Below are 20987 nucleotides of genomic sequence, written 5' to 3'. Positions count from 1 at the left end.
AATTTATTCCGTCGGCTTCATCACCTTCGGCCGTCAGCCCCTGGTCGCGTTGGATGGTACAGCGTGCAGACGGAGCCGGGGTATGTCTCCGTTGATAAGCTTTCTTCCTGTAAGGACTGGAAAGAGCGGTTGGTGTACATTGAGGTGCCGGATGACTATCCGCTGCCCCGGTCCTTCCAGCATGAAGTCAATTTGCGGTGCGAGAGCAAGGCGGAGCATGACAGATGGGTCACCCGGAGTAAGCTTAAGATGGACGCCAGCAAGGTCCCTCTTAATGCGAATGAGAAGCTGGCGATGAGGCTGTTTGAGGCGGAGAAGAATGGGGTGCCGAAGAGATGGATTCCCCCGACGCAGATCATTCTTCAGGATGAGCTGCTCTGCCATGTCGGCCTCATACCGGCCCTAGCACGGGGTGAGTGGGGTCGGTGTGAGGCCCATTATGCTTTTAATGTTTCTGTTTCTTGAACTTTGATTTATTTCTTTCACTAACTCTTGTTTCGTTCCTTTTTGCAGACCATTTTGGCCCGGACCTGTCTGAGGATATCCTCCGGAGAATGGGGCTTGCCAAGGATAAAACAGTTGTTGACTTGCATCCTAAGGCCCCGGCCCGTGATCGCAGACAGGCGCCGAATGATCTCATGGATCAGCAGCTGAAGGGCTTAGATACGACGGCGGCCCAGGCGAAGGTTGCTGGTAACATACCGCGCCGAACGCGGAAAACAAAGTCTTCAGCGGCGGGGGCGTTGACATCAGTTCCACCTCCCATCCCTTCAGTCCAGAAGGAGACGGTGGAGGTCGTTGATATTACTGCCGAGGACGAGGTTACCGTGGCGGAAGAATCTCCTCTTTTTCGTAAGAGAAAGGAGACAGCTTCTGCCGCTGCTGTCGCTGCTGCTTCTGCTTCTGCTGCTACTGCTGCCGGGGCTGGCAAAGAAGCGGGTCCTCCGGCCAAGAAGGCCAAGATTGGTACAGATCTAACCTGTGGCTCAGACTTAGCCGGTTCATTAGGCGTTCCTGATGACAGGCTCTCTGGTATGTCCATGACTGTTGACACAGATGCCTTGATTGCATTTTTTGTAGATAAACCGCCTCCGTCTGCCGGACACACTGTTGATCGGCGTGCTGAGAAGCGACCTGTGCAGACGGTGGTAAGGATGCCAGCGTTGTTTCTTCCTTCCCGAAGCCTACCCCCGCCCAGATCAGGTCGGAGGGCATAAGTTTGGCCAGGCTGCTGTCGAAGTGGACTGATGTGGCCGGTGCTCTCATTGTGGAGCAATAAAAGGCTATGGCTGAAGCTGCCCCACAGCTAGAGCGGCTTAGACTTGAGGTCGCTGCTGCGAAGAAGGAAACTGAGAGAGCCAAGGCTGAGGCCGAAAAGGCTGTCTCTGCTGAGCGAAAACTTAGGAAGGATGCTGAAAAGGCAGTCCTTGATGAGAGAGCCAAGGCAGAGGCTGCAGAGGCTGAAGTTGCTAAGCTGCTGGAGGAGCGTAACAAGCTTCAGGCCGTCGCAGACTTCAATGCTCAGAAGAGGGACCAATGGAAGTCCATGTTTCAGGCTCAGGGGAAGGTGGTCCGAAATAAGGATGCTATCATCACCCAAAGGGAGGAGGACATTGAGACGCTCCAAACCGTAATCCTCCCTAACATGTGTGCCCAATACCGGGACCTGGCCGAAGAAGCCGCCAGGGAGGTGATAGGGGAGCTCTTCCTTGATGGCTCCTTTCCGTGGCCAAAATTTGACGAGCTGTTGGATGATAAGCTCGAAGCTAAGGAGAAGGCCGCGGAGGCGAAGGTTGCTGAGGAGGCCAAGATGAAGAAGGAGGAAGAGGAGGCCGCGGAGAAGGCGGCCCTTGCTGAGACGGCGAAAGCGGCCAAGGAAGAAGCTGAGAGAATGAAGGCAGCTGAGGCTGCTGAGGCTGAAGCTTCCAAGACGGCCTCTGGGTCGCCTACCAAAGATGATGCCGCTGATGGCGAGCAGCAGCAGCAACAGGCATAGGGAGACGGGTGGTTGTCACCAGGTTCCCCCGGCATCTCGGATAGCTTCAGCTGTTCGGGGGCCAATTATTAAGCCTTTCCTCCCTGCCATCTTTTGGCGCTTAAACGATATGTCTGTAACCTTTTGCTTTTCTTTTCCTTGTTTTTTGTAAAACTTTGGTAGGTTGTGTTTTGGCTTATCCCTATGGGGACGGCCGTCGTCTGTATTCTCCTTGTCATCATTTTTAATAAAACTTGTTTTTTCTTTTGGGCCCTCGGCTTTGGCCGGGGCTTAGATCACAATCCTTCACTTGTCTTCTTGCGTTATTAATTGAGCGCTTTTTCGTTTTTACCTTCGGCCTGGCCGGGGCAGTTAGAATGCGTATCTCAACTGTGTTTAACATCTTTTTAAACATGTTGGCGTGTTGGTCGCTTCCTCTTTCACTCTCGGTCTAGCCGAGGCGTCGGATTTGCGCTTCCCAACCGCCTCTGTGAACATGTTAGCGTATCGACCGTTGTGTCCCCTGCCAGGTCTCCGGTTGGCCGAGGCGACTAGGGGTTACGGCGCGACAGCGTTCGTATCTGTAGACATATTGATTGCTTCCTCTGCCAGGCCTTCGGTTGGCCGAGGCGGCTAGAATTGCGTCTCAACTGTACTTATACGTTCCTATGGCATGTTGGTCGCTTTCGCGAGTATCAACTGCGCTGGTAGTGACTGCCGTGGCGTCTACTTCTTGGGGTGACTGCCCGGCTTGGGCCGTGGCGTCTACCTCGATATGACTACGGAGGGGATAAACACTTTGATGGAAAACTTGGCTGATTCTTCATTAGATATAAACATGCGTTGGGGTGCCAACAATTTGTTTCGGACACCTCCGCCGCTATACAAAGTATTTCCTGAGATTGTCAGTGTTCCAATGGCTCATCAAAGGCACACCCTCCATGTTGGTCAGCCGGTATGTACCCGGCCTCATTTCTTCAACCACTTTGTAGGGACCCTCCCAGTTGGCCGTCAATTTACCATGAATGTTTCCTTTGTTGGTGGCGGCCGACTTTCTTAGGACTATATCCCCTACTTTTAAGTCCCTTTTGTGGACTCTTAGGTTGTAGGCTCTTCTCATTCGGTTTTGATATACTGCCAAGTTGAGGCGTGCTGTATCTCGGCTTTCTTCGACCAGGTCTAGAGAGGTTCTTAAACCTTCCTCATTTTCAACCGGGTTAAAGGTGGCCGTTCGAATGTCGCACCGTTGCTTCAATTGGCGGGGATCGCCGGACCCGTAGACTAAGTGGAATGGACTGTACCCCGTTGCTTCTTTCTCCGTGGTTCGCAGGGACCACAGGACGCCGGGTAGTTCATCGGCCCATCTTCCCTTTAGGTCTTCGACTGTCTTTTTCAAACCGTTGAGAATTGTTTTATTGTCGCCTCCTTTGCCCGTTGCTCCGTGGGTGGCGGACGGAGGAATATGCAAATTTGATACCAAGTTCTTCCAACCAGTTCATTATCGTGTCACTCCAAAACTCTCGGCCGTGGTCAAATACCATGACTTGGGGTAACCCAAAACGAGTTATGACATTTTCCCAGATTACCTTTCTTACGGCCGCCGTCGTCTTGGTAAATCGCTACAACTTCAACCCATTTGGTGAAGTAGTCAACGGCGACAATCAAGTACTTTCTTCCTCCGGATGCCGTTGGAAATGGCCCTAGTAGATCCATCCCCCACTGTGCAAAAGGAAGGGGACTAAGTACCGACGCCGCAGTCTCGGGAAGGTGCATGTATCACCGGAGCATGCATTTGTGATTGTTGCACTTTTTGGTTTTGGCTCTAGAATCCGCAAGCATGGTGGGCCAGAAGTAGCCGGCTCGGAGAGCTTTGTGGGCTAGTGTTCTTGCCCCCATGTGATGACCACAGATACCCTCGTGAATCTCTGTCAGTATTAGCTCCGCGTCGGCTGGGCCGACACATTTCAAGAGTGGCCTTACCACGGACCTCCTGTATAATTCTCCTTCAAACACCAAGTACCTTCTTTGCGATCCTCTTTATCTTCGCGAGATCTGCGGTCCTCCGGTAACTCATTTATCAATTTGTACTTCATTATCGGAGTCATCCATGTCGTCTCGGCCTCTACGTCGCCCACCATGCCGACGGTCTCAGTGATGCTTTTGGCATTCCTGATGTCCACCAACACGGTTCGGCTGACATTCTTGATGGTTGAACTGGCAAGCTTTGAGAGAGCGTCGGCTCGGTTGTTCTCGACACTGGAATGCATTGTATCTGAAAAGATTTCAACTTTGAAGTGTCAGCTTTTACCCTTTCCAGGTATCTTACCATCCCGTCATCTCGAGTCTCGTACTCTCCTCTGGTTTGATTAGCCACTAAAAGTGAATCTGTTTTCAAAATGATGTGCTCCGCCCTGGCAGCCCTAGCTAGTTCGACTCCGGTTATCACCGCCTCGTACTCAGATTCGTTGTTGGAGGCCGAGAAGGTAAATTTCAAGGCATACTCAAACTCGTCCCCATTTGGGCTGATGATAAGCATTCGGCAAGGAAGTCTGCAAGTGCCTGCCCCTTTATCGAGGGCCTCGGCTTGTATTGAATGCCGAAGCCGGATAGCTCTACTGCCCATTTGATGAGCCTGCCGGATTGCTCAAATTTTTCTAATGCTTTCTCCAATGGTTGGTCGGTTAAGACCGTCACGGGATGTGCGTCGAAGTAGGGTTTCAGTTTCCTTGCGGCGACGACGACAAAGAAAGGTCGCTTTTTCAATCAGCGGGTAATTTCTCTCGGCGGGCAACAACGTATGGCTGACAAAGTAGATTGAGTGTTGCTGTTTGTCTTCTTCCATGATGATCACGGCACTGACCGTGGCCGAGGTAACTGCTATGTACAGATATAGCGTCTCCCCAAAGACGGCCCGGGACGGGGTTGGGAGAGTCGAAGATGAGCTTTCGATTGTTTGAAAGCTGTGCTCTGTTCCTCCCCCAGCTGAAGTCCTTATTCCCTTTCAACACTTTGAAGAATGGGGTGCTCTTGTCGGCTGACCGAGAGATGAAACGGGCTAGAGCCGCCATCCTCCCGGTCAGCATCATAACCTCTTTTCGATTCCTCGGCTCCGGCAGGTCCAGGATTGCTTGGACTTTCTCTGGATTGGCATCAATTCCCCTGGCGCTGACAAGTACGCCGAGGAACTTACCTCGGCTTTGATGGCCTCATCCTTCTCGGCTTAGGAGTTCCTCATCTTCTGCTTGACAGGGCGAGCGGTGGAGAGTACGTTCAGCTTGTGAACAATTACCTCCCGGCTCACGCCTGGCATCTCGGCTGCTGAGTAAGCGAAGACGTCTTTGTTCTTCCTCAGCAGGTCTAGGAGAGCGGCCCTGAATTTTGGCTCCAGGTTGACACCGACATTTACGGTATGCCCTGGGTCAATTTCCACTTCTTCGGTCTCGGCCCCCTCGACCATGCTGACGTTGTTGGTGCTCATTGGATCACCCTCATGTTGTAAGGATGGGCTTTTCCCCTTCTCTGACTTCTTTGCCACTTTGAGGGATTGCATGTTGCACCCTCTGGCAGATATCTGGACGTTGACTACGTCGTCCTTCTCGTCCTTTGAGACGAGCTTGTGCGCTTCCCCCTGGTCCGAGACATACATCAGTGTCAGGGCTCGGATGGACATTACTGCATCGGCCTCGCTCAGAGTGACTCGGCCTATGAGAACGTTGTAGGCGGACGAGCCGTCAATGACCACGAACTCAGCTAGGACGTTCTTAGCCGCATTCCCCTCGCCGAACATCACCGGCAGTCTGATTGACCCCAGGGGTACCTGGCCGGCCCCGGAAAAACATTACAACGGATTGGTGCAGGGGCTCAAGTCCTCAACCTTCAAACCGAGGTTGAGAAAGCACTCTCTGAACATGATGTTCATGTAGGCGCCTGTGTCAATCAGGCACCGCTTGACCAGGTGGTTGGCTATGTCCAAGTGGACTACAAGTGGGTCGGTGTGAGGGGCGATGACTCCCTCGTAGTCCTTCTTTCCGATAGTCATATCGGGGATGTTGGAAGCGGGGATCGCTGTTTTGGGCACAAAGTTGATGGCCTGATACAGCTCGTTCAGGTGCCGTTTGTGCCCATGAGCGGACCCACCGTTCTCGTTGCCCCCGATGACAACATGGATTACTCCTATCCGTTCAAAGACGGATTTCTTGTTTGAGCCGCCGGCATCAGTCTTTTGGCCTTTGAAAACATATTTGCCGAGGCTCCCCTTCCGGATTAGCTCTTCAATGGCATTCTTCGATGATCGGCGATTTGTCGATTAAGTGGCCAGGTGTGGCCGTGGTACTCACGATCGCTCGTGTCACCGTCACTCCTCGGCACCGGGAGGCCTTTCCCACTTCGACCCTCGTTCTTGCTCGGGCGAAGACTTCGGCGCGGATACGACCAGGGGGTGTGATCATTGTACCGCTTTTGGTAGTACGGTCCCGAACTCCCCGGCGCCGCCGCGTTCATTTCTGGCGGACTGTCGACCGTGACCTATTATTGTCACGGCGTCTTTCATCCGGGTTGTCCTCCCCGCTCTTACTCTCGAGTGCCGGCCTCGCTGGGCCTACCCAGGTTTTGTGGTAGTCCTCCACCTTTATGGCTTGGTCGGCCATCTTCTTGGCGGAGTCTAGGTTCAGGCCGCCGCACTTGATGAGATCGTTTTTTAAGTCCCCTCTTGGGAGGCCTTTCATCAGTGCGAAGGCCGCCAGCTCGCTGTTCAGCTCACGAATCTGCTGAACCTTGGCGTCGAACCTCTTCACATAACTTCGGAGAGACTCGCCTCCCTCCCGCTTGATAGTCGGGAGATCCGATGTCTCGACGGCCCTCCTCTTATTGCAAGAATCTTTGGGCCAAAAATATGTCCCTTAGGTCGCCGTAGCGAAGATATCGACCCATTGGGTCGTCCCTTGTACCGACTTTGTGCCATCCCATGCGGGGTCGTTGGGAAGACCGGCACCAAACCTCGTCGGGTTGTTCCCACACCGACATGTAAGACTCGAAAGCCTCGGGATGGTCGGTTGGGTCGCTTTCTCCTTTGTACGATATGGGTGGCAACTTTAACTTAGTCGGCACCGGGACCTCTAGGACGTAGGGGTTGAGGGGCTGTCTGACCACGTGTCGAATGACACGCGGCGATCGGCTCCTCGCATCCCTAGTCCGGCTCCCCTCCCCGTGGCGGGAAGGGCTTCTTCTCCGACTCTGGTGAGTCGGTCTTCTTCTCCGACTCTGGTGAGTCGGACTCCTTCTCCGACTCTGGTGAGTCGGACTTCTTTTACTCCTCTGGGGCAGGCCTCGTCGGTGCTGCGGCGACGCTGTCCTCCCGCGAGTGCGAGAAGGACTTAGGTCCACCACTAGCACTCTGGGCTCCCCCGGCGTCTTGGCAGGGTCAGCTTCCTCCAGTGCTCCGTTCAAGTTTCTCGGAGTCACATTTTGGGCCCTGGTCTCCTGTACGGGCGCCGCCGCTCTTGTCGGTGTGACTGTGTGAGTCGGCGTGCTACCAATTAGGTCCAGGAGTAGCTTCAGTTTAGCTGCATCAACCACATGTCCCATGATGGTGACTTGGTCGGCGGGCAGCGGTGTATCCTGGATTATTGGCATCCCGTACGCCGGTTGAGTTACTCGGCCGGTGGGGGGCTGCACAACCCCAGAATTGTGGACGGTATCATCTTGGCAGAATTCGGTTTCGTCAGTCACGAATACCTCTTGCTGTTTCGACATCTTCTTAGCTTTTTGGGTGGGTTTTTGTTTTTATGTTTTTTTTTTGTTTGGGAATGAATGTGACTAGCTTCTAGTATCTTTCCCCACAGACGGCGCCAATTGTTCCGGGTGTAATTCCAGAGCAGTTATTTGGTACCACCCGTGCTTGTAGAATGATGTCTTCGACTGAATCCTCCTTTCGGTCTCCTGAAACAATGAACAAACTGAGGGTTCGGCTTGGTACCGAGCGAACTCACTCCGACGCTCAAGTCAGTAAACTTAAAAGGATTAAGTTATGTGTTACTTGGCGAAGTATGTATTGTAGAGAGATAAGGAAGATATTACCAGATTATGAGGTGTTTAGGTTAAATTGTGGATCCTTTCCTCAATGAGGGTTGAGGAGTATTTATAGACTTTCACCTTTTGTCACGTAGTGGCCAAGTGGTTAGCAGGTGGAAAGACTGATCTACCCTCGGCCGAGGGACCCATGGCAGGCCGGCGGGCCCTGTTGACTCGCCGCCGAGGGGTCTTGGATATGAGTTCGCGGATATGTGCCCCGGCTGGCTAGTTGTCCCAGCCGAGACTCAAGAGACAGGCCGACGGGCTGCGTCGGTTAGGCTGTCTAAGTCGTTGACTTGCTGTAGATATCTTTGACCTTGCTCAGTATGTTGACTCGGTCAGCGGGTGCATAATATGCCCCATCAGTTTTGAATAGTCATCTGATCCGTCCTATATCCGGGTTAACCGGAGTCGGGATTGTCCTAGACTAATGCTGGAAGGTAACAGGCCCTGTACCAGACGACTATATGAGGCGCGAGCCAGCCGGCGGTTTAAGGGGCCTCCCTCTGGTTTTGAAAACGAGAAATGGAGAGCCTGTTTAGCCGCGGGTTAGCCCACAGTTTATGTGCCGTGTTCTGACCTTTTAGAAAACGTTATAAAACGTGTTGAAAATGGGTATTTGAACCCGGTTTGATTTGAAGGGGTCGTTTAGACCGCATTTGTTGATTTGAAGAACTAGACTCGAATAATCATCATTATTTTGATAATATTCGGTGTCGGGTTAGGTTTGACAAACTTGACATGAATAGTTTTGAAAATGATTATGGACTAATTGTTTTAAGTCCATTTGAATGTTATTAGTCGATACTCTCATCGTACCCGGGTTAAAATCCGGCATGGTATGTAGAACCAAGGATGACTTTGTGTTGGTGACTAATGTGTTTGCTTGAAAATGTAAAGAAATGAAAAAAAAGGCTTTAAAATACCGTCTAAATGTCATTAACCAAATATTATCACCGAAACACGGATTTAACCGTCATGGTATGAGGAACCAAGGGTGAAAAATGTTTTATGGTTAAAACATGTGAAATAAAATAACAAGGGTTCGAAAATACTTGAAATGGTGAAAACCGATTACAAATATGAAAAATGGATTAAGGGAAATGACGAGAACAAACACGGTTGACTTCTGGTCTGAATACCCCATTTAGGCGCGAGCTAGTTGGCGACCTAAGGGGCTTCTGCCTCAGACCAAAAATCAGTTTTGGCTCATTTATTCCATGTTTTGGTTCATGTTATGCATGTTTTAGCATGTTAGAGTCATGAAACAAATGAAAACATAATAAAAGAGGATTTTTACACCCTCATACTTACATGTTTGGTTATGGCGAGTGACCGACGTAAGTGTAATAACTCGTTTGATCGGAAAAAACTCGGTTTAAAACCGTTTTGGTAAGTAAAAAGAGTGTTTTAAAAGTTTAGTGATGGTGTAGTGGTCGAAATGGTCGGTCAAGTGGTTTAATGCACGATGACGGTACCAAAAAATGTGTAAGGCTCGTGTTTACGATCGGTAGGTCGTAAATACGCGTCGGATTGTGACTTAAGAAGTCGAGTCGAGAATTTTAAGGGAGAAAAGAGGGGGCGGACACTCGCGTAACTCTCAAATGGGTGGCATTTGAGGGGTATTTTTAGGAGAATGAGTGGTTGTGTGAGTTTTGAGCGACGTGGCCACTTGGGCTGCTCAAAGAGGCGCAAGCCACGTCGCGGTTCTTCGAGTTGTGTTGTCACTTTCACAACAAACGCAATCATGATTTGTTCTATCCTAGGTTTTGTAGTCACATGTTTGGTACTTGACCATTCATGAATCCGGGAAAACTTAAGGTAGAAGGTTTGAAATGTTTGTTTTTTGTGGTTGACTCGGTTTGACTCGTTGTTGGAGTCGGAATTTGAATTTTTGAGTCGGTTTTTGGTCCGGTGCCGGTTTTGACTCTAGTTAGTGTCATTGCGACCCTGTCGTCGTGCATTAAACACTCCAGGTATTTTTGAAATGTTTTATTTTCGAAATTGTTTTAAGTTTTCCGACGTAAAGTTGTACACAAACTGTCGATCAAACGCCGCGATTCCAAAACATGTTGTAGTCCGATAATCATCGGGTGTTTGTTGGAGTCTCAGCAGATACTGGGTATCTACACAACCACAATCACATGCGCAACTCTCTTCTATATCATACACTACCCTCACTCCCAAGCCAAAACTAGCAAGAAACATCAATAAACAAAACAACGGTCTATATGTCCAAACAAAACTCACAAGAAACATCAGTAAACAAAACAACAATCTATATAACTGGTATGTACTTTCGAAAACTCGTATCGTAATGATCCCTCCTACTCCACCACAACCGATGACGGCATCGGAACATCGCCAACAACAGCCGCATCGCAGCGCGAAAATACCCGCATCACAACACGAAGTACCATGCCCGGATTACCACCCGAGGCACAACAACCACATAACCACTGACTCATATAACTTCCTGGACAAGAAAACTTACTCAAAACCGCTTTACTAGATCACAACGCAACATACTACACGGAATAAACAGATAGGAACCTCATGAATATCATCCACACCATTTCACGGAATAAACATATATCATGAATACACATACAAGTATAACTAGCCATGCCAGATCACCCAAACTATAACTTTTTGAATATCATTCCATTAGGTTACCGTACCCAACACACATTACAGAACATTCAGATAACAACTTTATAACTATTACACCATACCACTTCTTGTGAGGTCATAACCTCACATAGACATTTATACACATCATAGACCCGTAATCACATCCAACTAGTCAATCCTGATCACGTAAGTTACCACTTGATAAAGGTTATCTCTCGCCCGAGCTTAACTCGCATGCCCTTCATAAAACATTCTCCCATTCTCATAACTATCACCTCCTGGCAGGTGTAACCATACCATTAATACTTAACTACTAGCAACCGCCTCCTATAACCACATCTTATACTTCCTCACAACCATACATATCAATCTGGTCTCTACTAAATCAACCTCTTTAGAATGGCTATCTTTCCTGCTTATCATCACCCTTAACCACTAGTGACAACACCTCAACACTACCACCATTCGTATATCAAACCTCTTACACTCATCTCTAAATATCACGGTTTCTTTCCCATCTTCGGTTAACATCCCAAATATCGAACATTAAGTCCATCAACAAAAATTTACCTGGACATTCATCCCAAATCTATCCTTAATTGTATCGTCACCTAACTCTCCACCAAAATCTCATATCGTGCTGATACTCTACCAACTTCTTACTCCCTTAATTCCTCGAAACTCATGACTAACATGTTGTCCTGAAACTCCTATATAACCATTAACTCACATCCTCATGATAGTATCATACATCTCGACGATCCCTTACTTCTGTATCACATAACTCCGGTCAACATTCTCCTAGTTTACTCCCCTCAATCTTTTCCTTTTATGCTCGACAAAATCAATTAACAATTCAACTCCTTATTCCTTATACTTAACTCTTTAGTGCTCCAGTTACCTTCTCATTGCTCCAAAACTCAAATCCCTTTATTTTATATCAGTACCATCTCGCTCTTTCTTACCATGAATATTCTCTCATCATGCTATCACTCACACTTGTCACCAATCCGTCCACACAAGCAAATTTTTTTTTTGCCTCTAGAAACCAAAACTTATTTCATACCGTTAATTGCCCAAGGAAATCACACATTAGTTTTACCTCTTGATAATACAAATTCCCAAACTCGGCCACTACCTACACATCGCGGCATAACTCGATCTCACTATACACCATTCGTTTCCATACCTCTATAACGACTTTCCATCAATTATAACCTAAACCAACACAATCCTAACCATCTCCCTCCATAAGTTTTCACACATCCCAATTTGCCACTATTTGCATCCCTCACTTCAATTTTTTCATTCTCACGTTCCCTAAACTTACATCACTCCTTGCTCATATACACTTACCTTTACATTACTCAAATTTGTGATTATATCACTCACCACATCTCACAAAACATTCTCCCTGTCTCGATAACCTCATCCATCTTCCTTTCTTTTTCCACTATTCATCACAATCACATATAACTCATGTCCTCCCCACCAAACTCATACCCATTATAAGGTGACACTCCCCTCATCATAATATTGGGTAACTTACGCATCAGGACCAACACATATGTAAAACAATGCATAAAGAAGCAAAAGGACAACTTTCAATTAAACATGATATGCGACGAGGTCAAAAGATAAGCATATGACCCAAAAAAGAGGTCACTAGATCGAGTACAGCCTACTCGATCGAGTAGGTGAAGGTCAGAAGCATGTACAACAAATTACCAGGGCTACACAATCGAGTAAGGGGTACTCGATTGAGTAACAAGAGGTGCACTCGATCGAGTAAGGGCCACTCGATCAAGTACCCTACGCATTTCTCAACACTGTCCAATTTTCGTAAAATGGTCATATCTCACTCGTTTCTTGGTCATTTTGGGCGTGTGACCTATCGTTAGAATCGTAAAAGAACAAGCTATTACGTTCAATTGGAATCACATCAAAATCATATATACATTTCATGTTATAACAGTTTAAAGAAAACATCTCTATAATCGGACAACATAACTACTTGATTCTTTCTTCCAAACAACTTACACAACAACAAAGTAAACAAAACCAACTCGATACTCATAAAACCAGTATCCCTAACCACATGTTACTATCTACAAAATGCCAAACAACAACATCTATCATGCACATATATTATTCAACTTATCAATCGTGTACTACCCACATGCATTTATTCTATAACTTTACGTAAAACAATAACATAATATACGACATAAAATCCCCTATTCACATGTTACTAACATAGCAACAGTAGAAAATCCACTTCCATCACATAAACATGTTCTCCACATGAATTTCATATTCTCATGCAATTAATTACTTCATCTTTTCAAACATATTTGATACGTGCCTAATATATAGTCTTTTTAGCCTATATCAGCACGTATTTCTATGCATTTTTATACTGTTTTTATGGTATTTTGCCCCGAATTGGCTACTTTGGTTCGTTTTGTCCATTTTGTAGAAATGAACGCGAAAGTAGTGGAATCGTACTCTTTTTCGTCCTTTTTGCATGCATTTAGAGGAGACGGGATTGTTCCAGAGTGAGATACTGCATTTGGAAGCGTCATGGTACGAATTACGAGGCATTTAGGCGCGGACTCTAGCTGATTTGAAGACGAAGTACTCGATCGAGCAGTGTTACCACTCGATCGAGTGATTTTTACGTCTCCCATTGGTCGATCGAGTAGAATTCTACTCGATCCTTAGCCTACAGAAAGATGAGTTACTCGATCGAGTAACTTTCTACTCGATCGAGTAGTTTTGCTGGGGTGTTTGCTCGATCGAGTGGTTTTATTCCACTCGATCGAGTGGTTTCGCTGATTTGGGCTTCTAATTAGCCCGTGTTATGTTTATTTCGTAAAACTTAATTACTTTGCTATTTAAGCACGCTTTACTAGGTCATTAGGATCTATCTTTCATATTATCAGAAACTTTACCACGTTGCTTTACATTACTCACTGTAACCATACTTTGGGATTATTCTTACTCGGATTTGATTGTTCTTTACGCCGGATTCGCTTGATTGTAATTCCGTCTTCTTTTCTTATTAATAATTGATCATTGTTTGCTTAAAATTCTTGTTTTACTCCATTTAATTCCTTTGCCCTAATTTCTCTTTATGCAATTTATTGTTTATTTCATTATGTTTACTGCTGGAAATCTATCTGCTGTTAGTTTAATTAGCGACATGAGTAGCTAAACCCCTTTCATGTTGGGATTAGGGGATCTGCGGTAGGAAAGTGACGATGTAGTGAATGAATTAGATGAAATAATTACGAGACACTGTCACCATAGCAATTTAATTGTATATCTATTCGACTTAGTTGAGTGCACACTTCTGAGTTAACCTTTAATCTGGCTAAAATTAATCCTAGATCGAAAGATTGGACTAAATAGGCCTGCTATGAACAGTAGACTACCCTGACGAGAATGAAAGTTAAGTTAGCGGTATTTTAGGATAGAAGGTGGACCGAAAGGACCTTTCAGCATTCGTTTCACATTAATTCGTCTGAGTCATTCACAGCTGAGTCACTGGATTACCGTAGTGAACTGAAGTCCCGACATGACCATCTCTCTCTGATAGTTTAAACCTATTTTCCTGCCTTTATTGCTCTAGCTTTCATTTCTCTTCCTTTAAAATCTCGTAGTTTAGTTAAAAGTTCAAACAACCCCCCCCCCCCCCTCCCATTAGTGACCAAATAGACGGACTTCTACAAATATCTTGCCTCCCTGTGGAGATCGACCTGACTTCCCTAGCTATATAGTTTGTTGAGTTAGTTTATTTTTGACAGGTACACGACAGACGTGTCAAATTTTGGCGCCGTTGCCGGGGAGGTGGCGCAATTTTGTTGCTTTATTTAAGTTTGTTTCTCGTCTCAAGTAATTTATTCCTTGAGACTGATCTCATTTTTTTGCAAAGTTTTTGATTAGCTTTGCAGGTTAGTAGTTGCTTTGTGAAATCTATTTGCCAGAATGCCTAAGTTAGCCAGCCATTCAGAGCCTACGGTGGAGTCACTTCCAAAAGGATTCCTATTACCCATTACTGATCAGGGAAACTTTGGAATCTACCCATCTTACATACAGCTGGTAGAGAGAAATCTCTTTAGGGGGGTACCTGAAGAAGATCCATGCAGGCATATAGAGCTTTTTACGGAGTATTGCTCAACCATTCCTCTTTCTGCTGGGGTGACACAGGACAAAGTGAAGGGAGCCCTCTTTCCCTTTTCTTTAGCTGATGACGCCCGAGAGTGGTTGAGAGATCTTAATAGGGAGGCAGCCGGTGTAACCGACTGGAATTCCCTTGCCTTGGCCTTTTACAGGCGATATTTTCCGCCGCAGCGCACCAATACTTTGAGAGCTCAGATTAGTTCTTTTGAGCAGCTACCTACTGAAGACTTGAATGGGGCTTGGACTAGGTTTAAGAAGCTTGTCCGCTCTGTGCCTCATCATGGGTTCAAACGCTGGTTCCTTTGTACTCAGTTTTATAACGGATTATATCGGAATGAGAGAGCTATTCTTGACAGCGTAGCTAAAGGGAGATTCACGAAGAATGTTAAAGATGACCAAGGGTGGCGTCTCATTGAGGAGATAGCTATTCATGTCTCTGAATATGGAAATCCCCGAGGTAGTGAGCAAGTTATTGAGTCGGCAGCTGCTGCAGTGGAAGGTCCTAGCAAAAGTCTAGGTAATGTGGAGATTATATAAGTTTCAGGCGAGAGTGCTCAGGTTTGTTCGATTACCGAGTATGTTGAGCTATGTGGTAGATGTGGTATGGAAGGGCATGACCCTATTGGATGCCTGGCGAGCACAGAGCGTGTCCTTGCTTATCAGAAATATAAGCAAGGAGTTCCTTTTTCTCAGCTGTACGAAGAAATAAGGAATGCTCCTACTCTTTATACGCCAGCGCCGCAACCCGTTCCTCCTCCTGCAAATCAAGAAATTGCTGAACTGAAATCCTTTATGTTTAGCATAACACAACAATTTGAGGAGAAGTGCAATAGGAAAGAAAATGTCATAGCAGAGTTGAGAGAACAAGTCGCGCAGTTAACACTCGCGAAAGACCAAGCCAAGCTTCTACCGACATGCGATTCAGCCAATGCAAGGAATCTCCAAGTTGGCTTTGCTCATGAAGAGCCAAAAGTACCAGAAGACGGGGTTTTGATAGCTGAAGATACCCCGGAGGATGATATAGATGAGTTTTTGGATGAAATAGTTGCTGCGTGTGGTCCAAACACTCGATCGAGTGAAAAATCTACTCGATCGAGTGATTTAATTCATCCTGACACTCGATCGAGTGGTAATTATGGTCGATCGAGCAGTGCAGAAAACGAGGATGGTTGATCGAGTGATATACTTACTCGATCGAGTAAGTTTGCTGAAGAAATCACTCGATCGAGTGATAAAAATGCTCGATCGAGTAAAGCAGAAAAAGGGAATGGTCGATCGAGTGAGGAAAGTGGTCGATCGAGTATTTCTCAACAAGGAATCACTCGATCGAGGGATAAAAGTACTCGATCGAGTACCAGAAGCGGCGGAGATCCTATTTTACTATCTAATGCCGCTACCGTGTCATCTTCCCCTGATGTGGAGATGTCACGCACTGATAAAGGTAAAGAAAAAGTTGCGGGTTCACTCATTGCTACCAGAGTGTCCTTCCCAGGTCGTCTGAAGGACGCAAAGATCGAGCGACAGTACGGTAAGTTTGTGGACGTTGTGAAGAACCTCCAGGTAACTGTCCCTTTTACCGAACTTGTTACTCAGGTACCTACTTACGCTAAGTTTATGAAAGATATTGTGACGCGTAAGAGAGATTTAAGTGAGTTTGAGACAGTTTCGTTTATGGAAGAGTCTAGTAACTTGCTTTTAAACAAGGCTCCACCTAAAATGAAAGACCCGGGCAGCTTTTCTATTACCTGTATCATAGGCAATGTGGTTATTGATAAGGCTCTTTGTGACTTAGGAGCCAGTGTTAGTGTCATGCCCCTATCTGTCTGTAAGAAACTGAACATGAGTCATCTTAAAGTGACTAACATTACCCTACCGATGGGTGATAGATCTCGTTAGGAAGCCCTTAGGTGTCTTAGAGGACGTGCCTGTGAAAATAGGCAAACTCTTTATTCCAGTGGATTTCATTGTTTTAGATATAGCTGAGGACACCCGGACCCCAATTATCTTAGGAAGACCATTCCTTTGTACTGCTGGGGCCGTTATTGATGTCAAACAAGGGCGTTTGACCCTTGCGGTAGGGGACGACGCGATTACCTTCAGTCTGCCTAGTACTTTGGCTCGGCCAATGATAGAGGATACCTGCTATTCGGTTGATATTATTGACGAGTCTATTTATGACTTCTGGTCGGCTTCTTTTATGAAGGACCCACTAGAAGCTCTTACGCTTTTGAGTGAGTGTGCAGATAACCCCGATGTGATGTATTTGTGATGGATTTGCTTGTTGATGATTTAGATGAGCTGAACTTACCGAAGGCCGAGGGAGAGCAAGTGGAGCAGGATGATTAGCACTCTTTGCTCCATTGAGGTAAAGGTACCGGAGCGTAAGCCTCTCCCTTCTCATCTTAAATATGTTTTCTTAGACGATACAGAGAAATATCCAGTCATTGTTAGTGCTAAGCTTAATGATGATCAGCTGACCTCTTTGTTAGCTGTACTTAAGAAAAACAGGAAAGCACTGGGTTATTCATTGGACGATATCAAGGGGATTAGTCCCGGTATTTGTATGCACAAGATAGAGCTGGAGGAAGATCACAAACCTTGCGAGACGGGGTCGGCGCGGGATGAACCGGAAGATGCGAGGATGTTGTGATGGTGAGGTAATGAATATTTGCTCGACGCAGGTATTATTTATTCTGTTGGTCACTCTAAATGGGTGAGTCCAGTACAGGTGGTTCCAAAGAAAGGAGGGACAACTGTAGTTAAGAATGATAAGGATGAGTTAATACCTACTCGAGTAGTGACTGGTTGGCGGATGTGCATAGACTACGATGACTTAATTCCGCCACCAAGAAAGATCACTTCCCCTTCCTTTTATTGATCAAATGGTAGAAAGGTTAGCTTCTCATAAATTTTTATGCTATTTAGACGGGTATTCGGGGTTCTTTCGGATCCTATACACCTGCACGATCAAGCTAAGACTACATTTACTTGTCCTCAGGGCGTTTTTGCTTATCGCAGGATGCCTTTTGGTTTGTGTAATGCCCCTGCCACCTTTCAAAGGTGTATGATGGGGATATTTTCAGAGTATATTGAGTCTATTATGAAAGTTTTCATGGACGATTTCAGTGTTTATGGAAGTGATTTTTCTAACTGTCTGTCTAACCTTGAGAAAGTGTTGCAGCGCTGTATTGAGGTTAATCTTCTGCTGAACTGGGAGAAGTGCCACTTTATGGTCAACGAGGGAGTTGTCTTAGGGCACTTAGTTTCTGATAGGGGAATAGAGGTTGATAAAGTAAAGGTGGAAGTGATTCAACAATTACCACCTCCTGTCAATGTTAAGGGGGTGAGGAGTTTCCTTGGCCACGCCGGCTTTTATCGCCGGTTTATCAAGGACTTCTCAAAAATTGCTAAACCACTTACACAGTTGCTACTTAAGAATGCCCCTTTTGTGTTTACTGATGAGTGTCTTTCTGCTTTTAACAGGTTAAAGCAGGCTTTAGTCTCTGCGTCGATCATACAGCCTCCCGATTGGGACTTGCCGTTTGAGATAATGTGTGACGCCAGTGACTACGCACTAGGAGCGGTGCTAGGCCAAAGGAAAGAAAAGGCTCTGAACGCTATCTACTATGCGAGCCGAACTCTGGATGAGGCTCAAGTGAAGTATACTACCACTGAGAAAGAACTGCTAAATGTAGTTTATGCCTTAGAGAAGTTTCGTTCTTATTTAGTTGGGTCAGAAGTTACTGTTTTTACTGACCATGCAGCTTTGAGGCATCTTCTTGCTAAGAAGGAGTCTAAACCACGGCTACTGAGATGGATACTCCTTCTTCAGGAGTTTGATTTGCAGATTAAGGATAAGAAAGAAGCTGAGAACGTTGTAGCTGATCACTTGTCGCGACAAGAAGGGGAAGATTCTCTACCTATTGATGATTCTTTTCCTGACGATACTTTAATTGCTGTTATATCGTCTATTGTTAACCAAGAACGTTGTAGCTGATCACTTCGTTGTCAGTGGCAAGCTGCCGCTGACCTTTCTCATCAGCAGAGGAAGCGTTTTCTGTATAACGCTAAGCAGTACTTCTGGGATGATCCTTATTTATTTAAGGAATGTGCAGACGGTCGCTACAGACGGTGTATTCCTCAGTGGGAGGCCAAAGTAGTCTTGGAAGGCTGTCACTCCTCTTCCTATGGTGGTCACCACGGTCCATCGCGCACCGTGGCTAAGGTACTTAAGTCTGGTTTTTACTGGCCTTCTTTGTTTGCTGATGCTAAGTCTTTTGTTTCAGCTTGTGATGCTTGCCAACGATCAGGGAACATCTCAAAGAGACATGAGATGCCACAAAACGGCATTTTAGAGGTTGAGGTTTTCGATGTCTGGGGCATTGATTTCCAAGGACCGTTCCCATCCAGTAAAGGTAACAGGTATATCTTAGTGGCCGTAGATTATGTGTCGAAATGGGTTGAGGCAATTGCTTCACCTCATTGTGATGCCAAGACCGTGATAAAAATGTTCAAAAAGGTCATATTTCCCCGATTTGGTGTCCCTAGGGTCGTCATTAGTGATGGGGGAATGCACTTTAAAGAAAAGAAACTAAATTCTATTCTGTCTAAAGTTGGTGTCCAACACCGGCGTGGTTTGGGGTATCACCCCCAAACTAGTGGTCAGGTTGAGGTCTTTAATCGCGAGTTGAAAGAGATCTTATCTAAGGTAGTTTCTAAATCACGGAAGGACTGGAGTCTTAAACTAGAAGACACATTATGGGCTTACAGAACTGCCTTTAAGACACCAATTGGTGCATCACCTTATAGGTTAGTTTATGGAAAATCATGTCACTTACCTGTTGAATTGGAATGTAAGGCTTGGTGGGCAATTCGTGAACTTAACTTTGATCCTAAGTTGTGTGGTCAGAATCGTCTTTTGCAGCTAGATGAGTTGGAAGAGTTTCGACTAAATGCCTATGATAGCTTGCGCATATACAAAGAAAAGACGAAGAGATGGCATGACAAGAGAATTCTACCTCGGGAGTTTCATGTTGGGCAAAAGGTGCTGCTGTTTAATGCCCGATTGAGATTGTTCCCTGGCAAGCTGAAGTCCAGGTGGAGTGGTCCTTATACGGTGACAGCTGTTACCAAATTTGGATCCGTGGAGCTCGAAGATTCCGAAGGTAGTAGGTTCAAGGTGAATGGGCAATATGTGAAGCATTACCACGAGGCGAATGAAGCAGACAACCACGTTGAAGTCTTGTACTTCGACGAGCTGGACGCGCTAGTTATTTGATGCCAGAAAGGTCGTGCGGGACCTCTTAAACCAGCGCTCTCCGGGAGGCAGCCCGGACTATTTTATTGTACTTTTGTTGAACATTTTATTTTTCTTTAGCTTTATGTTGAACTTTAAACGCTGTTTTACGAACTCTTTTTGTATTTCCTTGCTTTTAACGCGTGTTTTGCAGGTCCAGTTACTCGATCGAGTAGTTTTCTACTCGATCGAGCACTTTCAGGGGTACTATTCACTCGATCGAGTGATATTTATACTCGATCGACCAAATGCAAAATCACGTTTACTCGATCGAGTGGTTTTCTACTCGATCGAGTCCTTCCATATGCCAGTTTACTCGATCGAGCTGTTCTAAGCTGCTCGATCGAGAAGTTATGTCTTCAAGCTGCTGTTTTACGTCTATGGAGCTACTGCTTGACTTTCTTTGACCTCCCATGTTCATGGTCGGTTTGGGGAGGTCCCTCTATACGACGTTTTGTAAGTTTTCCGACTCCACTCCTCCTTTTCTCTTCAGTTTGCATTTCTTTCCCTATTTTTGGTACAATGAGGGCATTGTACGGTTTGGTTTGGAGAGATGTGCATCCATATCTGTGTCTGCATGTTTTCTTGCATTTCTGCTTGCACGTTTATTTATTTTTGCATGCATTGTTGTTTTAAATTAATTCCTAAACATCATATAAAAAATCATAAAATTCAAAAAAATTTCAAAACATTTCACGTTTAATTTGAGTCGGAACGTTTGAACCTTGACGCTACATTGAATCCGTACTTGAGCCTTGCATATTCTTGATATTTAGTTGGCATGATTATGTGCATAATCTACGAGTTTTTGTTTCTCTTTTATCTGAA

At 46.0% G+C, this 20987-nt stretch overlaps 1 pseudogene; it reads left to right on the top strand.

Annotated features, from left to right (window-relative positions):
• The window catches only part of LOC141590303 (uncharacterized), a 472729-nt pseudogene that overhangs the window by 252926 nt on the left and 198816 nt on the right, over positions 1-20987 (top strand).

The sequence above is a fragment of the Silene latifolia genome, chromosome 7 (genome assembly GCF_048544455.1).
Source record: "Silene latifolia isolate original U9 population chromosome 7, ASM4854445v1, whole genome shotgun sequence".
Taxonomy (NCBI): domain Eukaryota; kingdom Viridiplantae; phylum Streptophyta; class Magnoliopsida; order Caryophyllales; family Caryophyllaceae; genus Silene; species Silene latifolia.
This window is presented reverse-complemented; position numbering and strand designations above follow the sequence as displayed.